At 35.1% G+C, this 12,268-nt stretch overlaps 1 pseudogene; it reads left to right on the top strand.

Annotated features, from left to right (window-relative positions):
- Positions 1 to 11,264: 11,264 nt before the first annotated feature.
- LOC117718341 (small nucleolar RNA SNORA17) lies at positions 11,265 to 11,375 on the top strand (annotated as a pseudogene).
- Positions 11,376 to 12,268: the final 893 nt, after the last annotated feature.

Below are 12,268 nucleotides of genomic sequence, written 5' to 3'. Positions count from 1 at the left end.
TGATTCTTGATTCATACAGTCTGGGATGTTATCCCTACAGATAGATGATATTCTGACCCCCAATAATCCAATCAAATCACCCTCCACATGCATGATCACAAGCCATTTCCCACATGTAATTCTGGATTCTGTCAAGCTAACTGTTTGTGCTACGTATTACACTGCCTATTTCCTATATTACACTAGATAAAATAGGAAAATATCAAGTAAAATATATCTTTAGACTTTGCAGCCATCTTCTTTGAAGACTTGTGTCTAAACTAATATACTTTAAATCCAGTTATCTTTGACTTATTCTAAGAAACTGTTTATTTAAGCTTTCTACGAATATTGTTGAAATAACAATGAGAACACAAATGATGACTGGTGGGAACACTATTAGCCTATTTTTAATGAAAATTATATTACTGTATTAATATGTATATCAAAGGGCTTGACAAAGAAGGATGTTATCTTGATACTCTACCGGAATCAACAAATTATTTATTATAAGTAATATTTAAATCAGTGACTACATTGAAGCCCTAATGAAAGCTGTCTACACTTTGCTGAGGCATCCAGTTAATTTTAACACTGCTATCATCCAACCTGCTTCTATAATCTCAAAAACAAAAACTATTCAAAATATACATAAAACAAAAAGCTCTGGCATTAAAAATAAATGTACGACATAATTAACACATGGGAAAATGTCACTTTCTCTGCTGTGACATCCAAGAATGTAAAAACTAATGTGTACTTACAAAGCTCATTTGGAAAAATCCTGATCTTGAAGTATGAGAGTTTGAGATGTGCCTCCAATCAAATCCAAACACATGTTAATAGATTCTCTTTTCATTATTCAATGAATGAAGCCAGGTACTTAAATCATTCCTCTGAGCACTATCTTCCTCACACTCCCTGCATCATCTATTCTGAAATATTTTGTTTGAATAAAAAGACCATGTTTAACTTTATAATACAAAACACCATAGAACCATTGACACTTCAATCAGAGTTTATTACGCCAAAACCACAGTAGGAAATTTCTTTGCACAGGATATACTAACATTAAAGGAAACTTGATTTCAGTCATAGAAAGAAAAGCAAACACAACAATATGGGTATACATAATAATGTGTGTGTGTGTGTGTGTGTGTGTGTGTGTGTGTAATAATCCAATGTGATTTCAATTCATCTGTTCACTATATAGCAGATTCCACTATGAGATAAAACATTTATGACTCTATTTATAGTTCTAGAAATAATAAAAATAAAGTTAGTCAATGTTACTTATAAAAATAAGTGTTGTTATCTGTATCCTAGAAAATATTATGTGAGGACATTTGAATATCTTTTGCTTTTTGTCACTTCCTTTAGCTCATTTCTTATGAGCAATAATTATTGGAACATTTTTAAAAAGTGATTCAGACAGTACAGCCCCTTTTTCATTTATCACAATTGCAATATTTTATCACATCTCAGGTGAGAGAGCCACCATGCTTTCTTGTTGCCATGCTCCCACACCATGATGATGATGGCCTATCTCAGTGTTACTGAGAGTCCAAAATGAACCCTTTTTTTTCCTGATTGTTGACTTGATCACTGTGTTTCATCACAACAAGAAGAAAGTATCTAATACAGAACAGACAGGAAATTGAGCATATTTCTACAGACGGTCAGGCCTGCCTTATAGTTTCTCAATGAAATAAAATTTTGTATTTCTCAAATATATGCAGAATTATTTGTTTAAATGAAATATTGCATAAAATGCCATCCAAGTTTATATATTTGTGAGGATCATATTAGCTTTACCATTAAAACTTTAACTTCAAACAAATGTCATATTCATACTGAATGTTAATATATAAATTTACACACACACACACACACACACATATATATATATATTGCACACATTCCATATGAAACAAATGTCAATTTAAGTTGGAGGACATTAAAACAGTCTGTAAGATTCTAGATCAGAAAAGAAATCAGGAGACGATCAGAAATCAGTGGAAGGTTGTGGCTTCTTAATGGTCCCATAACTATGATGAGAGATGCAATAATCTGAAAGGGAAAATAAAATGTACATCATTCAGATAATTTAAAAAACTGAGTATATATGTATTATCTGATTTGATCTTACCAATTACTGAGGTCAAGCCTGCCTTGTAGTTTCTCAATTAAATAAAATTTTGTATTTCTCAAATATATGCAGAATTATTTTTTAAATAAAATATTGCATAAAATGCCATCCAAGTTTATATATTTGTGAGGATCATATTAGTTTTAACCATTAAAAATTTAACTTGAAACAAATGTCATATTCATATTGAATGTTTAAAATATGTAAACTATATATATATTTCATTTATTAGAAAAAGCATAATCGAACTATTATTAATAATTTTTGTATTTTTTCTGGACTAATTATAATCTTTATTCTCATAGAAATAAAACTTTAAATTTGGCTAAAATAAGAGCAACTCAGCTATGCAGATAGGATGCAGCTGCAATGCTGGCTGCTAGATGGGGACTCAGTGGCCCACGGGACCGACAACACTCATATAATTATAAGTTAACAGGATGAAGACTGAATGTTCTTAGAGTTCATGCCCCAAGAGAATGGCATGGTCATGTCACAGAAAGAATAATGAAAATTTGCCAAAGGAGTCAATGTCATCTCTAAGAGCCACTTCTTCCCATTATAAAGAAAAAAAAAAACTTTTAACTGAGTATTGAGCATCACAGAGGGACAAGTTGGAACTTAATGGGACTCTTCTGTGGATAGAAGCTGAGAGTCCAGGTTGGAGAACCAGATAGAGATTGCATTCTAGGGAGCAGGGACTGAGGCCAGAAGGAGAGTTGCCAGTCTACTCTACTGGGGGCTGCTTCACTAGGAAAATAGCTCTTACATTCTCAGAGAATGGAAATGTTGCTGGACCTCAAATCCAGAGGTAATGTACCTTGAAGGCATTTCAGATTCAAGACTGCTATCTTACTGTGCACTCACCCTACTTATTCAACTTGCCTTCAAGAAAACAGTGTAACAACAAACCACACTTGCATTGGATTTCTGATGTTATCAGCTTTTACAGCCTAAGCTAAAGCACAGTTTTCATCCTAATATATGTAGTCTTCCTAGCCCCTGATAAATGTGTAATGCAGGTGTCTTTGAATTCTACAGAAATAAATTCTGAAGGAGAAAAAAAGTTTGCTAACTCGACTTTTACAAAAACAGATAGCTCTACATGAATTTGATTTAACCAACATTGTAGGGGAAAAGCCCCAGCTTCAGGAATCCTAAATAATATGGTCTCAGTTACCCATTTAATATTGCAGTTAAGGAGCTCAGGACTAGCAACAAGTGAAAAGAACAGATTTAATTAGGGGGAAAACTAGGAAGAGACACAGATAAATGGGTGTAGTGAAACCAAGATCACTTGTGACACTAACATGAATTTGAACCATATAAAGAGGAAGAGCTGGGGCAGAGGTGCTATAGGGATGTACAATTAAGCACCCCTGAATTTTGTGTAGTCTCCTCTAGCATTGTCTCCATCCTGGCTACACAAGTTGGTTGGGGTAAATCAAGCTTACTAGGGGACAAGGTATTTTTTAGACAATAATTACTAATGTACTAGGGTACAATCTTACTTACATTGGAAAAGGGATCCCTGTGAGGGATAAGGTGACAGCATGTATGGGACCATTACTAGGGACATTTAGATGGCCATATTCATTTATTTTCTGTTGTCATGATAAAAAAAAAAAAAAAAAAACCAAACAACCCCCTAAAAACAAAACAAAACAAAAAACCCTGACAAAACACATTGAGGTTGAAGTCTTTATTTTTGACTTACCATTATAAAGGATTAACATCCATCTTAGTGGAGAAGGCAGCAAGATGGCAAGAATCAGGGACAGCATGAAGGTGGGGTGAGAAAGAGGGTTAGTCATATGACACCTACACTCAGAAACCAGAAAAAGAACAAATCAGTCACACAATCACACCTCAGAGCCTCGCCCCAGTGGCATTCTTCTTCCAACATGAACCCACCTTCTAAACCTTCTATAACTTTCCCAAATAGCACTTCCAGCTGGGGACCAAGTATTCAAATGAATGAGATCATGGAGCCTATTTTATACTCAAACCACATCAAGTGCTTTTAGAAAATCTTGGATTAGAACATTGACCAAATCTGACAGCTGAATAACTCCATTTCCCCTGTATTTGTGTTCTCACACTTGAAAGTGAGTGAGGCAGGTTTTCATTTTGCATATTGACTCCTTGAATCATTGGTACATCTACATGTAGAGATAAAGATAGTGAGTGGCAAAAGTAAAAGACAAGGATGCAAATTGATAACAAGAACATCAGGATTTCTTTATTCTTTTATTTATCTGGTGAGCCCAAGTGAGGAGTCAATGCTTCTTAGCTAAGGCAACTTCCAAATGCTTATTATATTCATAAACCATGATATTTTATTCTATGAAAGGAAGCCAACATTTATAATGTGCTCAATATAAAAAGCATTTTAATTGTTTATCTTTTTCTTTAGTAGATTTATATACACTGTATATGTATGTATTTCAAAATAAATGACTCATGCTCCTCTTCTGATGCTTGTATATCAATATACAGGAGATAAGAGTTAAGTGGAAGAAAAGTGTTGGCATTCTCAAAAGATAGACTGTGCCACTTACTAAAAGAATAATTTTAAGGAAAACAGGCAACTCCAAAGTATTTAATAGAAATAAGAAAGTGGATTGGCAGGGAAAAGGGCAGAAAAAAATCTAGGTATTGGGTATAATCTCCCACCAACACTATCCATCTCCTTTTTCTGGCAGAAATATTATAATTGACCTTAATCATATATGGCAAGCTCCTACATTTTCTTTAAGCAAACTAGTCTTACATAAATTAAACATCATGCCAATTTACATAATTTATATATTTTGATAAACAACAACATAAGGAATATGGAAGGACTTTACCTTAACTCATGTTTCTGGAGGTCATCAGGATTTCTGTGTTCTATAAAACTAAAGACCATTCATCAGCTCATAAAAATTTAGAGTTTATCATTTTTAGAGTTGTGAAAAATGCAGTTGGTATGTAGTTCAATGGTAGACGCACACTTATGGATCTGGGTTCAAATTCCCAAATAAGAGAGTATTTCAACAAAGTCAACAAATAATTTCAGCAAGCATATTTCTACCAGTTATGACTGACAAATTTATAATAATCAATCCTTATTTAATGATACTTAAAAGAAAAATTCTATATTAAAGAAAAAAATCACAGAAATATTTATAGGAGCAATTTAAATATGAATTTACAAGCACAGACTTACAAGGTAGAAATGAGTTTGTCAGTTCAAAAATAATTTATAGATTTCTATTGACTTTTAACTTTTGGGAAAACTGAAATAATCTTGTAGACTTCGCTAACTTATTCTAGAATGTGTGAATATAAAAGAAACTATAATTGCAAAATATTTCAGGCAAAGGATATAAATATTCTCTTTCTCTAAATTCCTTCATTTCCTTCTTATTTAGTTTTTTTCTTTTAGGAAGTCATATGTTCACATAAGATTGAAGATGTACAGTTCTTTAAATATAAACATTAGGTTGGCCTTGGTTCCATGACACTAATTTTGATACTTATTGGCTCTATAGGCTCATGACCTGATATAATCACTGATTGTACCTCTTTATACATTATATTTCTGTGTGAAGATGTTGCCATACCAGTACATTATAAAGAGATGAGACTTCAGTTTAAGGTCTATGGAGATCAAATTTGGCATCATCTAGATTGTCAACTGTGATAACATGTTCAGTAACTATTTTGTACATCTTTGTTTCAAACCACTGGTTTTTACTATAAGAGTTTCTTGGCTCTTCTTTTAAGAATATACATAGAGGGATGTAAACAGAATCAAGTGTCCATTTATTATGCATAAGTGGATTATGCATAATAAGTATATTGAATGAATGATAAATTTGATTTATGAACGGCACTAAAGATAACAGTTCTTCAAAGATCTTTCTTGTAGCTATCAATGGCACAAGATAAGAAGGGAAAGCCATGAGCATTTAATTTGGGCAGTGTCTCTGTCTCAGTCTAAGTTCTATTGCTGTGACAAAACACTATGATCTCGGCAACTCTTATAAAGGAAAACATTTAATTTGGTCTAGATTACAGTTTTAGAAATTTAGTCTATTTTCATCATGGCAAAAAAAGCATGAAATTCTGCTGGCAGACACGGTGCTGAAGAGGTAGCTGAGAGGTCTAAATTGGATCTTCAGAAAGTAGAAAGAGAAAGAGACATTGGGCCTGTCTTGAACATTTGAAACCCCAAACCACACCTCCAGTGACACACTTCCTTTATCAAAGCCACAACTTCTGATCCTTCTCAAGTAGTGCCACTCACTAGTGAACCAAGCATTCAGAATTATGAGCTATTGGAACCATTCTTATTCAAATCTACAGAAATTTGGGCACGATTTCTTCACTTGTGTTTCATTCATGTCCTAATAATTGTGATTCTCAACTGTCATGGTGTTCTATGAGTATTATTTAGCCTATAGCCAGGATTATAATGATATTGGAAGTTGTCATGGTTCTACTATGGCAGCCATCTTTGGCCCAAAAAAGTTTTGATTAGGCCACCTAAACAGGAACTTCTGGATTATGGACATCCAATCTTCAAAAGTAAATTAGATTGAAATAGTATAAAAATTATAGTAACAAAAATAATAATATTATAATTGGAATAGGTATCCTTAGGGGACATTCCATACTACAAGAAAAGTCATTACGTAAACAATATTTTCATAATATCACCTTACCAATGATTGTACTTGGGTAAGTAAAAACAAAACATTAGCTTCCTACAGAACTTTGTCTATTCTTTTAAAAGCAAAATCATGATTCTTGTACAAACATTATCCATTAAGATAGAAGGTGAAAGGAAAATTAAAAAAATTAAAAACAAGCAAAAGCCAAGACAAGAGAATTTTTCTGGCCAGGCAGTGGTAGTGCATGCCTTTAATCCCAGCACTTGGAAGGCAGAGGCAGGCAGATTTCTGAGTTCCAGGATGGCATGGTCTACAGAGTGAGTTCCAGGAGAGCCAGGGCTACACAGAGAAATCCTGTCTCAAAAAAACAGAATGAAAGAACGCGGGAGAGTGAGAGAGAGAGCGAGAGAGAGAGAGAGAGAGAGAGAGAGAGATTTCTAAATGTAAATGATAATATATGCCTAAAAACATGAACAAGGTAGAATCTGAATTGGGGGAAATTTTTACCAAAAGTAACTTTGTGAACATATAATAGTGAATAGTTACATAAAAAGTTGAGATTGACCCTGAGTTGATAGCATGAAATGAAGTAACGACCCTAGTCTCATAAGCACAATTAAGTATATTCCTCTAATCAATTAGTAGTGGATCTGGAAGAGATCTGAAAAATTCCCAATATCAGTATTTCCCTGGTTGATACTTTGATTTCAGACTGAGAGCTAAATAGAAAAAACACTTGATCAGTAATAGACTCCTGACCCATGAAAGTAGTGAGATAATAATTTTGTCTTGCATTAACTTACTAAATTACGACAAAACACATTCAGTCTATGCTCCCACATTTATATACAGATTTTACTTGTATGAGTTACAATTTTATTCATATGTGTGGGTGATCCATCATTGAATTAGGATGCAAAATGAGTCTTGTCTGCTTTGCTCATTTAAATATCTAAATGCTCTAAGGGTGTAGAGAAGGGCCAGCATCTCTGAATGGCTGCCTGATGTGTTGTGCTTTTAGCTTATTTGAATGCAGAAATATTGGGTTAGAAAAGCTTTAGTTATTCATTTTCGAAAAAAATGCTTTCACAAATTACGTGTTAGAGCTATTTACAGGAAGCATTAAAGTATTTCATGTTCACAAATGGCACACTCCTGTTACTTGATACTGAATATCTTCCGGCTTTCTACTGCCATAAACAGTTTGGGTAATTGAATTCTGAAGACACTGTCAAATAGGAGAAAAATTAGAGAGTATTCAAAGGTTAAGAATAGGGATGTGAAAGAAATTTTAAAATACCACATATAGTACTTGTCAATTATGATAACAAATTCAGTTAATAATATACTGCACACAACTGAAGTTTATTAAATAACAAATGTAGCAAGCAATTGGGAAGACTATTTTACTTCTATTCCAGGATAGATCATTGTGTCATTAATCATTAAGGTACAACATACTCCTCAGGATTAAGTAACTGATTCAATAGCCTAAGTGCACATTCAGAAGCATTTTGATTTCTGGCCTATATCATAATCCATGTGGGTTTGAGAAGAATTAGTGAAGCATTGCTTTGTGGCATAATCTTGAGAATCCAGACTTGCAGTTTACATAACATAATCTTTAGCAAGTGCTATACAACTGTAAGACTGGAAAGGTGTTCATAGCACACACATGCCAGTGGCTACACTTCTGCTCAAGTGTAGTTGTGAATATAATTTAGTTCTATGTTTAGCCAGAAAGAGGGCATCAGAATCCTTTATCAGAGATTTTTCGACAGTCACAGAATTTTAAATGGCACACCAATGCAAGTTACTTGTTTACAAAATGTAATATGGAACATTAAAATATATAAAATATTAATGAGACCTGTATAGTAACAATGAGTACAAAATAATTCAAATTATAAATTCAATGTTATAAAATTTTGTTTTCCTGCCTTTTACTTTAATGTTATTATAATTTAGAAACAATCATGACTAATTCCTGAACATAAAAACCTGAGAGAATTCAGTGCACAATGATTGGATCATCCAGACAGATTTAGGTTTTTCCAAGACCATACACTAAACAGACACAGGGTTATTGTCTTATTTTCATGTTATCTTTCTCTAAGATATGAAAACATGCTGTTTAAATTGTAAGATCCTTCTTGCAACTCTGGATTTTACTTTCTAAGCCATAATTATAATTTACAAATTTAAAATAAAATATACATGTTTAATTCTAAATTTGCAAAGTCTTATTGAAATGAAGAGATTTTTTAAAACACAATTAAAAAAAATAAGCAATGAATTTGAAAGAGGGTAGAACAGGTACACAGGAGAGTTTGCAGGAAGCAAAGGGAAGAGATAAATGACATCACTATAATCTAATCAAATAAATGTCTTTAAATAAATATTTGAGTACTATATACATTAATACAATGTGATCTATTAGAAAACTACTCATTTTGAACTGTGTTGGAAATAATTAGTTATATGTGTGGAAAGAGAACCTATGTCCTGTCCTTGTCTACAATTTCTATTTTTAGTCTTATTCTACTCTGTCTACATTTGTATAAATTGTCATATTCTGGACAAGACCAGACCATGCTTTCTTTGAAGAATATCAGTATGTTCATAACTGTACATAATCTTTTCCAATGTCTGAGTCAGGCAAAGGACCAGTCTGTAAAATAAAAGTCCTGGCTGAACTTATCTATCACACTTGCCCTTCAGCTGTTACACTCAAACCCAAACCGTACTCTCTAATAGTCAAAACAAGAGAGAAAGTGAATGGTCAAATATCACCTCAGAAGCTCTTTCAACAGACTCTGTCTACGGGGAGAGTGCTTTGAATATTTTTGGGGGTGTGGTGGAAATGGTTTTAGACATCTTACTTTTTGATAGGAGGTTTATACCCTACATGTCACATATTGCTTGCAAATGTCACCCATATTTCTAACCCTCTCTTCTTTTCATGGGGGCTTTCGTTTGGTATTTTTTTTCCGTTATAAAGAAATGCCACCATTTTTTCTCTGCAATGTTGTAGGTGAGGCTTTAATTCATCTACTGTATTATTTCTGGGATCTTTTTGTTTATAAGGTATAACTAGTAGACAAGCCATTCCACCATTGCCCCTGGTTGTCATAACATAGCTAAGATATTTCTACTAGACAAGACATTTCACCATTCCACCCAGTTGTCGTGACATAGCCTCTACAAATGACATCTATTAAAACTATACAGTGTAAAACTCTGAGAAACATAACTTCCCAAGTTTTTCTAAATTCAAGATACCATTATAATACCCAAAGGTCTTTTAATATGTTAGCAATGACTGCAGAAACACTCATTATAGATTTTTTCACTGTCAAGGACAAAAATAAAAGGATTCTACAATGTGAAGCCCTTGATTTTCTCTCCCGAGCCTCACAATGGACAGCTTCTCTTGAGATGCTGTCATCGCCTGTGGATTGCAATTTGCCACATTGAGAAGTGCACTGGGGCTCTGAGAGGCCGGTGCTTTCCCATGCTGTTTTGTGAATGGGCTCTCAACTGTCAGCCTAGTGTGTGTCAGATGAGGTCGGAGCATGCAGCACTGAAAACTATGCTGTAAGATACATTCTAAAGGAATCTGCAATGTATTTAGACAAAGCCTGTGGGAGAATGTGACCAGCCTTTAAACAAAAGCAAAGATGGGTTAGGGAGATTTTTCAGGGTGTGATATTAGGTCTCTTGAAACTAGTAGATATACTTACTCAAGATGTTCAGGGTTGCTTAGAGGGAACCCTTTGCTGTGTCACCAAGACTTAGCATGTTCCCAGTGGCTTTTTAATAAGAATCATTATTCATGAAATCCTCCGACTGCAAGTGTCTCACAATCTAGCTCACCACAGCCTACCACCATTCTTGGCACCTGTTCCTACATTAAAACTTTTATGACCACAGATCCACTATTTCTCAGATGTCTTCCCTAATGGGTATCCAAATTAACTTTTAGAAACACTGAAGCTGCTCATACCAAACAAACAAAACAGCAACAAGCCAATCTGACCCCCTCAGCAAAATATCTCTATGTCATGTAGAATGTTCCATGGATATATATATATATATATATATATATATATATATATATATATTGGAATGTTTATTAATTATAAAATTGTAACTACAGTAAGATAAAAATCAAGTTGTCATTTCTCTGATGAAATCAGCTTTCCTATATTGACAATCAGTGGCTTCTGAGGGAGGAGGAATCAATTTTCTATGCAGGTCTGCCTACTGATGGTCTATGCTGTAATTACTGAACCCATAACCATTCAAATTTTGGGAGCATTTACTGAACTCGGTGGGATATAAATGAAAAGAAAACATGAATGGGTAATCATGATCTATAGAAAGGGGTGTTAGAGAAAGGAAATTGACATGAATGCGATTAAGGTACATACTACACATATATAAATTTTTAAAAATAAAAAAAATAAGAAAGGACCTCAAGGCCTCGCAGGTATGGCTGTTGTGTCACATGTGTGTCATGTGACAGGGAGAAAAGAGTCTATGCTCAGGATTCTGACCTTTGAACACCTGAGTACCCTAATACTCTGAAATAAAAATATGAAATGAGTCTGAAACTACCACCACTCCATGATGCACTAGCCTTTGTGTTTAGGGGTAGACCATGCCTCAGATGACCTCAAACCAATGTCATAAGGGACAGGCATGGTGTAGCACTACTGTGACCACTCTTGAGATGACCACAGAGACTCAGAGACCCTGAGCATCAGTAAGAGGATTAAGTAAGCAGTGAAGAAATAGAAGAGAAAGAGAAGGACATGGGCATAATGAAGAAAGGCACGACTGGGGTCTGAAGGTAATGAGAAACGGCCTGACTTGAGTAGTCAGTGATGCTACCTGGGACCATGTAGGGGTCTTGGAGTGTGCAGCCACCTGGGACTATGCCTGGTTTCATAGCCTGAAGCTTTGGTCTGTTACCAAAGACCAGGAAGGTTTTGGCTATGGGCCTTGGGACATGCCGTTGCCTGCAGGCTTCGAAAACATGGTCCCTACTCCTTGCTTGAACATCTTGGGAGAGTTGGCCCTGGGAGCAGGAGATCAAGAGAGCTTACCATTCTAGCTGGAGACATGGCCCTGCATATCACTCAAGAAGCACAGTAGAGCTGGCCTTGGTTTTAGGATTTGCAGGTGAGCTAGCCCTGAGGGTATGAGCATGGTGGAGCTGGTCCTGACATTCAACTTCAGTGCATTGACATGGTCAAGGGAGAGATGCCCTCCCTCATGTCTCCTCACCATCTGCATAAAGGCAAAAGACCTGGCCACGTGGTCAGGGAAACAGGAAAAATGGACCTGCCTCTCACCTACTTCAACACTCAAAAAAAAAAAAAAACAGGCCCTGCGCTTCCCCTGGGCAACATAGGAGAGCTGGCCCTGGATTCAGGGCGTTGCAGGTGAGCTGTCCTAGAAGGCATGAGCATGG

Source organism: Arvicanthis niloticus, chromosome 12 (assembly GCF_011762505.2).
Source record: "Arvicanthis niloticus isolate mArvNil1 chromosome 12, mArvNil1.pat.X, whole genome shotgun sequence".
NCBI lineage: Eukaryota > Metazoa > Chordata > Mammalia > Rodentia > Muridae > Arvicanthis > Arvicanthis niloticus.
The sequence above is the reverse complement of the archived record's forward strand: the minus strand, read 5'-3'. Positions and strand labels throughout refer to the sequence as shown.